At 36.3% G+C, this 12,898-nt stretch overlaps 1 protein-coding gene across 1 annotated transcript in view; it reads left to right on the top strand.

Annotated features, from left to right (window-relative positions):
- LYPD1 (LY6/PLAUR domain containing 1) overlaps positions 1-12,898 on the top strand; it is a 44,534-nt gene that overhangs the window by 30,983 nt on the left and 653 nt on the right. The gene's annotated exons all lie outside the window — the stretch shown is intronic.

Genomic DNA, 12,898 nt, shown 5'->3' with positions numbered 1-12,898 from the left:
TCCTCTACCTCTGCTAATATTTGAATATTAGAGCATTTTTCTTTGTTTTTGAATATCTGCAAACCAGGGCCTTAATACCCCAACAGCAGATAATTACTCATCACTTACTTTTGATGTCTCTTAGGCCCAAATGTCCTTGCATCTGGTTAGAAATCTTTTTAATCACCTCTGATCTCATCCACAGTGTCTCTAGCTCTAGTCCCTAGAACTTAGACTCCCTTATGGGAAGCTCACAGTGGTCTATGACCAGGACAGCTATCCTAAACCTCATGGCTCATGCAGGGATCATTCTGGCACTCTCATTACTCCTAGACCTCCTCATGGTGCTCTTGCCTGGAGTAGCTAGCCAATCAATTGACACATCTCTCTAGCACCAGACCCTTTTTCCCCCTCTCTTAGTACAATGAATACCCTTTGTGAGGGGTGGAGCTCACAACTTTTTCATTCATAGCGTCTTTTTTGTGTTGTCCATTCATGAACCACTTTCTTAAGGGCTTCCACGTGGCCACAGATCTGCACACACACCCCACTACACACACACTTCCCTTACAAAGATAAATTGTTTCTGACTAAAGATGTGAGGGTATCAGCAAAAGTGCAGATTGTGGCTTTGTTGGCACATCTCTTTGTAACTTCAGGCATTAATTTTTTCAAGGTTTTTTAAAATTAAAATTATTTTTAAAGTTTTTTTTAATTTTTATTAAGGTATGATTTATGTATAACTCTTCATTTCAGATGGACAACATATTCTATTTTTGTATATTGTGAAATGATCACCACAGTAATAAATTTAGTTAACATGTATCACATACATAGTTATAGAATTTCTCTTCTTGTGATGAGAACTTCTAAAATGCACTCTTTTAGCGGCTATCAAATAGGCAATACAGTATTATTAACTAGTCACCATGCTATGCATTATTCTGGCAACCACTAATCTGTTCCCTGTATCTATGATTTTGGTTTGCTTTTGTCTTTGTTTTCAGATTCCACATATAAGTAAGATCATATGGTGTTTATCTTTCCCTGTCTGACTTCTTTCACTTAGCATAATGCCCTAAAGGTCCATCTATGTTGTCACAAATGGCAAGACTTTGTTCTTTTTTATGGCTGAATAATATTCCATTGTATATAGGTCACATTTTCTATATCCGTTCATTTGTTGATGGACATTTAGGTTGTTTCCATATCTTAGTTATTGTACATAACCCTATAATTAACATAGGGATGCATATATCTATTCAAAATAGTGTTTTTGTTTTCTTCAGAAAAAAAAAAAACCTGGAAGTAGAATTACTGAATCATATGGTACTTCTGTTTTTTAATTTTTTGAGGAAACTCCATAGTGTTTTCTATAATGGTTGCTTCTGTTTACATTCCTGCCAACAGTGCACAAGGGTTACCTTTCCCCAAATTTTCATAAATACTTGTTATTTCTTATTAGTAATAACCGACCTAATAGGTATGAGGTGATATTTCATTATGATTTGATTTGCATTTCCCTGATGATCAGTGATTTTGAACATCTTTACATGTACCTGTTGGCCATCTACTTATATGTCTTTGGAAAAATGTCCATTTTGAGCCTTTGTGTATTTTTTATTTTTTATTTATTTATTTATTTTTTTGCTGTTGAGTTATATGAGTTCTGTATATATTTTGGATAGTAATCCCTTATCAGATACATGATTTACATAAATTTATTTCCCTATACAGTAAGTTGTCTTTTCATTTTGCTGATGGTTTCCTTGTGCATAAGCTATTCAATTTGATGTACTTACACTTACTTATTTTTGCTTTTGTAGCCTTTGGTGTTAAATACAAAAAATCATCATGAAAAGCAGTGTCAAGTTGCTTACCTCTCATGTTTTCTTCTAGGAATTTTATGATTTCAGGTGTTATATTCAAGTATTTAATCCATTTTGAGTTAATGTTTGTCTTTGGTATTAGATATTGACCCAGTTTTCCCAACACCATTTATTGAAGAGACTGCTGTTTCCCAGTTATATATTTTTGGCTCTTTTTTGGCCTGCAATTATTCATAGTAGTCTCTTATGATCCTTTGTGTTTCTGTGTATCATGTCTCCTCTTTCATTTCTCATTTTATTTATTTGAGTCTTCTCATTTTTCTTGGTCTATCTAGCTACAGGTTTGCCAATTATATCTTTTCAAAGAACCGATTCCTACTTTGGTTATCCCTTACTGTTGTTTTTCTGTCCTCTATTTCATTTGTTTCTGCTTTAATCTCTTATTTCCTTTGTTTTGCTAACTTTGAACTCTTTTTCTTGTTCCTTGAGCCATAAAGTTAGGTTGTTTGAGGCTTCTTATATTTCTTGAGGTGGCATTTATCATGACGAATTTCCTTCTTAGAATTGCTGTAGCTGGGATTCTTTGGGTGGCTCAGCGGTTTAGTACCTGCCTTTGGCCCAGGAGGTGATCTGGGAGTCCTGGGATAGAGTCCTGCATCAGGCTCCTTGCATGGAGCCTGCTTCTCCCTCTGCCTGTGTCTCTGTCTCTCTGTGTCTCTCATGAATAAATAAATAAATACAATCTTAAAAAAAAAAAAGAATTGCTTTAGCTGTATTCCATAAGTTGTGTTATGATGTATTTCCATTAACAGTTGTCTTAAGGTATTTTTTGATTTGCCTTGATTTCTTTGTTGACTCACTGGTGGTTCAGTAGGTCATTGTTTAATCTCTACATATTTGTGAATTTTCTGTTTTCTTCTTCTAAATGATCTGTACTTTCATACCTCTGTGGTCTGAAAAGATGCTTGAAATATTTTCACTCTTCTCAAATTTGTTGACTTGTTTCATGTCCAAACATAAGATCTATCCTGAAGCATGTTCCATGTACATTTGAGAAAAAAAAATATTTTGTTGCTTTTACCACCCCACATTATTACAATATTTGTGATGTTATTATCTGTGCTGTACTTTTTCATTTCTGTGGCTTATTTTATAACTGGATGTTTGTAACTCTTAACCCTCTTCATTTATTTCACCTATTTTCCACCCACTGCTCCTCTAGTAGTCACAAGTCTATTCTGTGTATTTAAGCATCTGTTTGGTTTCATTTCATTCTTTAGAGAGCGAGTGTGTGGGAGGTGGGGAGGAGCAGAAGGAGAAGGGGAGAGAGAATCTTAAGCAGGCTTCGCGCCCAACCAACATAGAGCCCAATGCAGGGCTTAATCTCACGACCCTGAGATATGACCTGAGCTGACACTTAACTGACTAAGCCACCCAGGCACTGCTGTTTTGTTTTGTAGATTTCACAATATATGTGAGATAATTTAGTATATTTCACTTAGCACAATACCTTCTAGGTCCATCTGTATTGTCAAAATGACAAGATTTCACTCTTTTTTATGGCTAATATTCCATCGTACATATATAGCACATATTCTTTATCCATTCATCAATCAATGGATACTTAGGTTGCTTCCATACTTTAGCTTATGTTGCAATAAACATAAGGGTGCGTATAGCCTTTAACTTAGTGTTTTATTTGAGTAAAAACTGAATAGTTGAATTACTGGATCATATGGTATTTCTGTTTTTAACTTTTTGAGGAAACTCAAAATATAACAATAGTTATACCAAATTACATTCCTACTGATAGTATATAAAGGTATCTTTAACGTCTCTGCCAAAATTTATTATTCCTTGTGTTTTTGATACTAGCCACTCTTGTGTAAGGTCATATCTCCCCATGGTTTTGATTTGCATTTCCCTGATGATGAGTGATATTGAGTGTCTTATCATGTGTCTGTTGACTATCTCTATGTCTTCTTTGAAACAATGTCTATTCAGGTCCTATGCCTATTTTAATTGAATTATTTTTTTGTTTTGGTGTTGAGTTGTGTAAGTACTTTATATATTAACCCCTTATCAGATATATTACATGTAAATATCTTCAATTTGTAAATACTCAATGGGCTAACTTTTGTTTTATTGGTGTTTTTCTTTGCTATGCAAAACCTTTTTATTTTGGTATAGTTCTAATAGTTTATTTTTGCTTTTGTTTTCTTTGCCTGAGGAGACATAATGATATGTATATTGCTAAGACTAATGTCCAAGAAATTACTGACTATATTTTCTTTGAGGAGTTTTATGGTTTCAGGTCTCATATTTAGGTCTTTAATACATTTTGAGTTTATTTTTGTGTATACAAGAAAGTGGTCCAGTTTTCCCAAGACCATTTATTGAAAAGATTGTCATTTCCCCATTGAATGTTCTCACCTCCTTTATCATGGATTAATTGACCTTATAAGTGTGGGTTTATATCTGGGCTCACTATCCTATTCTTTTGATACATACATCTATTTTTGTGCCAGTACATACCATTTTGATTACTGTAACTTGGTAGTATATCTTAAAATATGGGATTGTGATACCACCAGTTTTGTTCTTCTTTCTGAATATTGCTTTGGCTGTTCAAGGGCGTTTGTGGTTTCATACAAATGTTAGGATTATTTGTTCTAATTCTATGAAAAATGCTATTGGTATTTTGATGGGGACAGCTTTGAATCTGTACATTGCTTTGGGTGGTATGGACATTTAAAAAAATTCTTGCAATTCATGATCATGGAATATTTTTCCATTTGTATTCATCAATGCTTTATATTTTTCAGAGTATAGGCCTTTCACCTCCTTCATTAAATGTATTCCTAGGAATTTTATATTTTTGTGTGGTTGTAAATGAGACTGTTTTCTTAGTTTCTCTGTTACTTTGTTATTAGTGTATAGAAATGCAACAGATTTCTGTATATTAACTCTGAACCCTGCAATTTTACAGAATTCATTTATTCTGATAGCTCTTTGGTAGAATATTAAGGTTTCTATATGAAGTGTCATGTGTTCTGCAAATAGCTACAGTTTTACCTCTTACCAATTCAGATCCCTTTTCTTTCTTTCATGATTGCTGCCTCTAGGACCTCCATTATTAGGTTTAATAAAAGTGGTGAGAGTGGACATCCTTGTTATATTCCTGATCTTAGAAGAAAAGTTTTCAGTATTTCACTAGAGTATGATGTCAGCTGTGGGTTTTTCATATATGGCTTTTATTATATTGAGGTATGTTCCCTCTAAACTCAATTTGTTGAGAGTTTTTTAAACCATGAACATTGTTATCTTTTGTCAAATGCTTTTCTGATCTCTATTGAGATGGTCATATGGTTTTTATCTTTCCTTTTGTTAATGTATCATATTGATTTGTGAATGTTGAACCACCTTGTATCGCTGGAGTAAATCCCACTTGATTATGATCATTTAATATATTGTTGAGTTTGTTTTGCTAATGTTTTGTTTATCTATGTTCATCAGGAATATTGGCCTTGTAGTTGTCTTGTTTTTGTTGTTTTGTTTGTTTGTTTGTTGGCAGTGTTTTTGTCTGGTTTCGACTCATGTGGCAAGCTGGCTCAAAATGAATTTGTAAGGTTTTTTTCCTCTTCTATTTTTTGGAATAGTTTAAGAATAGATACTCTTTTAAATGTTTGGTAGAATTCACCTGTGAAGCCATCTGGTTCTGGATTTTTGTTTATTTGGAGGTTTTTGATTACTAATTTAATTTTGTTACCAATATCTTGTCTGTTCAAATTTTCTATTCTTGATTCAGATTTGGAAGATTATATTTTTCTAGGAATTTATCTAGGTTGTTTGTTAAAATTAAACAAAATTATTTTATTTTATAATTAATAATTCATTAAAATTAAACAGAATTATTAATTTTATTTTATTTAATAATTTATTAAAATAAAATTATGTTAGGTTGCATATAACTTTTCATAGTATTCTAATTCTTTGTATTTTTGTTTTCTCACTTATTCTTTGTTTCTGATTTTATTTCAGGGCTGAGTCTGACTAAAGGTTCATCAACTTGGTTTATCTTTTCAAAGATTAAGGTGGCCTAATATATGATCTATTTTGGAGAATGTTCTATGTGCACTTGAATGTGTATTCTGCTGTTTGGGGATGGAATGTTTTTTGTAAACCAGTTAGGTCCATTTGGCCTGGTGTGTCATTGAAAGCCACCATTTCCTTGATTCTGTCTAGATGATCCATCAGTTTGAGTGGGGTGTTAAAATTCCCTACTCTAATATTACTGTCAATTTCTCCCTTGATGTCTGTAATATTTGCTTTATGTATTTAGGTGCTCTTATGATGGATTTGTATTTACAATGGTTTTATCTTCTTGTTCAGTTAACCCTTTATTATATAACGCCCTTCTTTTTCTCTTACTTTAGTTTTAAAACCTATTTTGTCTGGGGCACCTGAGCGGCTCGCTGGTTAGTGTCTGCCTTTGGCTCTCAGGTCATGACCCCAGGGTCCTGGAATTGAGTCCTGCATCAGGCTCCCAATGGAGAGACTGCTATTCCCTCTCCCAATGTCTCTGCCTCTCTCTGTGGGTCTCTCATGAATAAATAAAATCTAAAAAAAAAAAAAATCTATTTCGTCTGATATAAATATTGCTACTCTGGCTTTCCTCCACCCCACTTTCATTTGCATGGAATATCTTTTTCCATCCCTTCACTCTCAGTTTGTATGTGTCTTGAGGTCTAAAGCTAGTCTCCTGTAAGCAGTATATGGATGGATCTTGTTTTTTTTAAATCTATTTGGTCACCCTTCTTTCGATCATAGCATTTAGTCCATTTACATTTAAAGTAATTATTTATAAGTATGTATTTATTGCCATTTTAATTGTTTTCTGCTTGCTTTTGTAGTTATATTCTGTTTCTTCTTTGCTGTTCTCTTCTCTTATGGTTTAATGGTTTTCTTTAGTGTTACACGAAAATAAAGCCAAGTATATCTTTTACAGGTTTTTGGTTTGTAGTTACCATTGGGTTCATATATAACATCCTACATACACAGCAGTTTATACTGTTGATGTTCACTCAGTTCAAACACATTGTAAAAGCACTACATTTCTATTCCCCTTTGGCATTTTACACATATGATGTTATATTTTACATTTTTAAATCTTGTGTGTCCTTTGACTAATTTTTGTATATATAACTGATTTTACTTTTTTGGTTTAATCTCCATACTGGCTTTATAAGTTATTAATCTAGTACCTCTAATGTATGTTTGCTTTTACTTAATTAATTTTTTCCTTTCATAATTTTCTTCTAGTTATGGCCTTTTGTATACATTTAAAAGATTTCCTTTTTAAATTTTTTTGCTAGGCCAGTTTAGTGGTCAAAACCAAACTTTTGATTTCTGTTTGGGAAACTTTCTCTTTCTACTCTGAATGATAGCTTTGCTGAATATTCTTTGTTCTAAGTTTGTTTGTTTTTTCCTTTCAGCACTTTGAATACATCATGAAATTCCCTTATGTCTGGCAATGTTTCTGCTGAAAAATCAGCTGATAGCTTTGTGGGGTTTCCTTTGCATATAACTTTTCTTTTGCTGCTTTTAAGATTCTCTTTTTGTCACCACTTTTTGCCATTTTAATTCCTACGTATCTTGGTGTGCCTTTGGTTCGTCATCTTAGGGCCCTCTGTGCCTCCTAGATCTGGATGTTTGTTTTCTTCCCCAGATCAGGCAAGTTTTCAGCTATTATTTCTTCAAATATGTTTTCTGCCCCCTTTTCTCTTCTTCACCTGGAATCCCTACAACTCAACTTTTATTATACTTCATAATGTTGCAGAGTTTCCTTAACCTATTCTCATTTTCCATTCCTTTTCTCTTCTTGCTATTTAGCTTGGTGATTTGCATTACCCTGTCTCCAGGTCACTGATACATTCTTTGCATCCTCCGAACTGCGGTTGATTCTCTCTAGTGTATTTTTCATTTCAGGTGTTGTATTCTTTGGCTCTGACTCTTTTTATATCTTCCACTTCTTGAAGTTCTTGCTGAGTTTATCCATTCTCTCAAGCATATTATCTCGGTTTCACTTTTTTATTTTGATTTTGTCTTATTCTTTCATTTACAACATATTCTTCAGACTCTTCTCTAGCTCTCTGTGTTTGTTTCTATTAGGTAGGTCAACTGCATCCCTTGGTCTTGAAAGCAGTAGTCTTGTGTAGAAGAGGTCCAGGCCAAGTGTAATCCTACCTTGTACAACAGCAGGCATTCCTGTTGTGGCTGAGTCACATTTTCTATGGGTATGGTGGGGATGGAGCTGGTCTCAGTCCAGCTGGCTACAGTAAGCCACTTGAGCTGCTGTGTTGCTCACTGGGGCAAGGTTTGCCTCATGTGCTGTTGAGAAACCCAGCTACAGCCACTGTGAGCTTCCTGGCAGAGGGGGGCCAGCAGTCAGCCTAGTTGTCTTCAATCAGCCTCTGTCTTGCCTATACCAAATGCCAGGGCTTGCTTCCTATGCATCTAGCTAAGACTCCTGGATGCAAGAACTCCAGACACACTATGTAGGCTTATCTCTTCCCCTTTTCAGAGCAGGAGTCATTTTGATACTAGCAAATTAGATGGAGAATGTTATAACTGGCTCCAGCAAGTGATGGCTGTTTAGGTTGGGGGAGAACAAGAAAAATGGTGGCCACCAGTATTTGTTCCTAGAGAACTCTCTTAAAGATCCCTGCCCCTCCAGCACAACTTTTAAGATTAGTAAATAAATCTCCTTTATGTATACCCCAGGTGCTTTGCAAATTACTATTTCTATGCTGGGTCTCAGGCCAATTTATTTAGCATGCTGTCTCTTTAAGAGTGAGGATTTTCTTTGCTGCTGCCTTCTGGCTCTCCCAGAATTTATCCTTGTTGATTTTCAAAGCCAGACATCTTCTTAGTGCAAGTCCTTAGGGCTTGGGTTACCCAGTGTGGGGTCTAATCCCCTCGTTCCTCTGTGCTTGTGATTTCTCTTCCACTTGTGAGTATGTGCTCCACGGGGTTTGCTTCTCAACTGCCTCTCTCTCTCTCTCTCTCTCTCTCTCACCCTTACCTCTGTAGCCTTTTCTCTTTGAGGAGTTGTGGAATATCTGGTCTGCCAGTTTTCAAGTAATTTTCAGTTAGTTGCATAGATATAGTTATTGCCTTGGAATGGCTGTGGAATGAAGTGAGCTCAGGATCCTCCTGTACCATCTTCTCCATCTGCCCTGTTGATGTTTGATGGACTTAACATATACAGAACATTCCATCTCTTTCAGTATTAAGACTAGGTTTCCTTGTTGACTTTCTTTTTATGATTTTATTTATTCATTGGAGACACAGAAAGAGAGAGAGAGAGAGAGAGAGGCAGAGACACAGGCAGAGGGAGAAGCAGGTTCCACACAGGGAGCCTGATGCAGGACTCAATCCTGGGACTCCAGGACCATGCCCTGGGCCGAAAGCAGGCGCCAAACCACTGAGCCACCCAGGGAATCCCCCCTTGTTGATTTTCTGTGTGTATGCTCTATTAATGTAAATGTGATACTAAAGTCCCTGAGTAGTATTGTACTGCTGTTTTATTTAGGTGCTTCTGTGCTGGTGCATAAATATTTACAAATGTTTTCTCCTCTTGCTGGATAGACCCCTTTATGTAATGCCCTACAGTCTTTGTTTTAAAGCCTATTTTGTCCAAGTATAGCTCTCTCAGCTTTCTTCTGGTTTCCACTTACAGGGAATATCTGTAATTAGTTTCTTATAGGCAGTGTATAGATGGATGGGTCTTGTTTTGTAGAGTGGCTGGATTCAACAACAACATCTTTTGATTGGAGAATTTTGCATTTATATTTAAATTATTTAGAGATATATACTTACTGCTATTTTGTTGTTTTCTGGCTGTTTAGTAGTTTCTCTGTTCCTTCTTTGGCTCTCTTCCTTTGTCATATGATGACTTTGGTTAGTGTATGCTTAGATTCCTTTCTCTTGTGTATCTACTTATGGTTTTTGCTATGTTATCTTAAGGCTCACATATAACAACTTCTATCTACAGCAGTCTTTTGTAAGTTGATAAGCTTGAAGGCATTCATAAGCTCTACATTTGTACTCCCCACCCCTCCATTTTATGTTTTACATGTTACATTTTACCTCTTGTGTAACCCTTAACCTTCACACTAGCATTATAATTAATCCACTACCTTTGCTATATTGTTGTCTTTATCAGTGAGATATATAGCTTTTTTTGTTTTGCCACTATTTTTTTAAAAAAATTTTATTTATTCATGAGAGAGACAGAGACATAGGAAGAGGGAGAAGCAGGTTCCTTGCAGGGAGCCCAATGCGAGACTTGATCCCAGGATCACACTCTGAGTTAAGGGTAGACGCTCAACCACTGAGCTACCCAGGCATCCCTGTTTTGCCACTATTTCACACCCTTTCTTTTCAGCCTAAAGAAGACCCTTAAAAAAAAATAATAAAAAAAAAAATAAAAATAAATAAAAAAATAAAAAAAAAAAGAAGACCCTTTAACATTTCTTGTAAGGCAAGTTTTGTGATGATTAACTCATTTGGCTTTTGCTTGCCTAGGAAACTCTCCCTCATTTCTAAGGGATAATTTTGCCATGTGTTCTTGGTTGGAAATTTTTCCCCCTTTTTAGCACTTGGACTGTATCATGCCTCTTCAGGCCTGCAAAGTTTCTGAAGAGTCTGCTGATAGCGTAATGGGGGTTTCCTTGTACGTAACAAGTTGTTTTTCTCTTGCTGGTTTTGAGTCTCTTCCTGCATTTAACACTGACATTTTAATTATAATGTGTCTTGGTGTTTGTCTCTTTGGGGTCACTTTATTTGGAACTCTATGGGCTTCCTGGATGGTTCTTTCCTTCCCCAGGTTCAGAAAATGTTCAGCCTATATTTTTGTCCTCGTCTTGTCCTCCAGTGTCTCTTAAAAAAAAGAGACTGTTAGCTACCTGATATGGTCTCTCAAGTCCCTTCATCTACCTATACTTTTCTTTTTGCTGCTCTGATGGAGTAAGTTTCTCTGCCCTGCTGTTGAGCTCCTCTGGTATTATTTTCTGTTTAGTTACTGTATTCTTTAGCTCTGTGACTTTTACCTGATACTTATATTTTCTGTCTCTTTGTTGAAGTTCCCACCATGTTTATCCATTCTTCTCCAAGTTTGGTGAGCATCTTTAGGACCATTACTTTTAACTCTGTGCGGTAAATTACATGTTTCTGTAAGGTTATTTCTGAAGCTTTATCTCAGTCTTTCTCCTCTGTTTTCTTTACATCATTCCTCTTTGTGTTTCTCAAGCAGCCTATTTTCATTTTAATAGTTTCTGGAAGTTGAGGATGTGCCAAGACAGGTCAGTGTCCCCAAGGGGAGGCTCTCAGTGCTTTGATCCAGGCTAACTGGAAGTTAGACCTGGGGGCACCAACTTTAAAGGATGGACATATATATAGTCCTGTGGGAACACAAGCATAAGTTCCACTGGCCACCAGAATAGGTGCTGCCACCAATGTCTTGTGGGCGGCAGTCACAAAAATCAGGGCTCCTTTTGTGTATTATTTATCTAATCTATCTCATCATCATCATCCCTTAGCCCTACAGAGTTAGGCTTAAAAATACACACTTAGCCTGGTCACTAAGTAAAAATGCAAACTGTAAAACCGCATATAGGACGTGATACCATTAACAAAGCTGTGTACACACACATACTTCATTTTTCCATGGAGACATATGTAAATGTATAGAAACAGGCCTGGAAGGAGGCCATCCAGACACTGAAGAGTGCTAACCTCTGAGGTGGAGCTAGTTAGGAGACATTTTTATCTTCTCTCATTGAGTTTTTCTTAAAATAAAAAATACTTTATTAAGTGAATTTTTACAGTGAAAAATTAAGTTTATTGAAGTTGAACTAGCCAATGGCAGTAAAATTTCCTTAAATGGCAATGGATAGAAAATGTAGAGAATACAGGAAACTATTAATGGGCAATGCCCAGCAGCAGGTTTTTTTTTTTAAACAAATCAGTGCCTCTCACACACATATGCACACATTCTTTGTCCAAGGACTTTATCTTTCCCGATACATCTTACCAGAGCAGCTATAGCACAAAAATGACTTAAAATGGTATGTTTTAAAGTATTTCTTTACCTTCCACTTGGAAGTTTTAGGTTGCTCAATTCTGTACTATTTCTCCATAACTAAAAGCCACAATTGATGAGGAGGGGGTGCGAGCCAAAGCAATGCCTGCAAAAAACATCTCTGCAGGGAGTCAGAAAGTAAGGAGCCCTGGCTACTAGTGGAATACATTTGAGCTCTCAGCTGTGCAGGGCAGCACACAAGCTAAAGCCATTTACTTCCAGGTCTGGCTATTGTAGATGTATTATTTATCTCCCCCTTCTCAAAAAACCCCACGTTTTTGTAGTTTATGACTGGCTGCTTTGGCACATATACAGTCATAAGGTCTTGACAGAATTGAGGCAGAATGCTACGTTCAAATCCCAGCTCTTCTCTAGGCCAGTAGTGTGCCCTCAGGCAAATTCCTCAACTTCTCTTGACCTTAATGTGCCCCATCTCTGAAATGGGGACCTCCCCTGTAGGGTCACTGCAGGTGGTAAATGAACTTGTATTCTATAGCCCTCTGTAAAGTGCCTGGCATACAGGAAAGCATGAAAATGAAGTTAGCTATTATTTAAGGAAGGTTCCAGCTTTAAGAGCTGATTATTCGATGACAGTGCTGTAATTCGGACATGTCATATGAGCTCCTAGGTTATTAAAGGGTGGCTATGATGCTAAATAGGCAGATGGCCATATATTCTGAGGGCAAAGCTTGTTTCCTGGAAAAAGGCTCTCCTGGGTACACTGGGCCACCCCCTCCCTAAAATGTGGTGGACCTTGAAACCTCAGAAAAATCAGGGCTCCTTCAATAGGGATCATGTTCTTCTATGTATTAGTTCTTCAGATCACTTTAGGGTTTAATAAACACATAGGTGAGAGCCATCATAAAGTATAGTATCGCTCTCCCTGGCATGAGACAGCCACAGCAATTTAAAGAAAAAAAAAAAGGTAAATAAAAAGTTCTGTGTG

The sequence above is a fragment of the Vulpes lagopus genome, chromosome 24, assembly GCF_018345385.1.
Source record: "Vulpes lagopus strain Blue_001 chromosome 24, ASM1834538v1, whole genome shotgun sequence".
NCBI classification, from domain to species: domain Eukaryota; kingdom Metazoa; phylum Chordata; class Mammalia; order Carnivora; family Canidae; genus Vulpes; species Vulpes lagopus.
The sequence above is the reverse complement of the archived record's forward strand: the minus strand, read 5'-3'. Positions and strand labels throughout refer to the sequence as shown.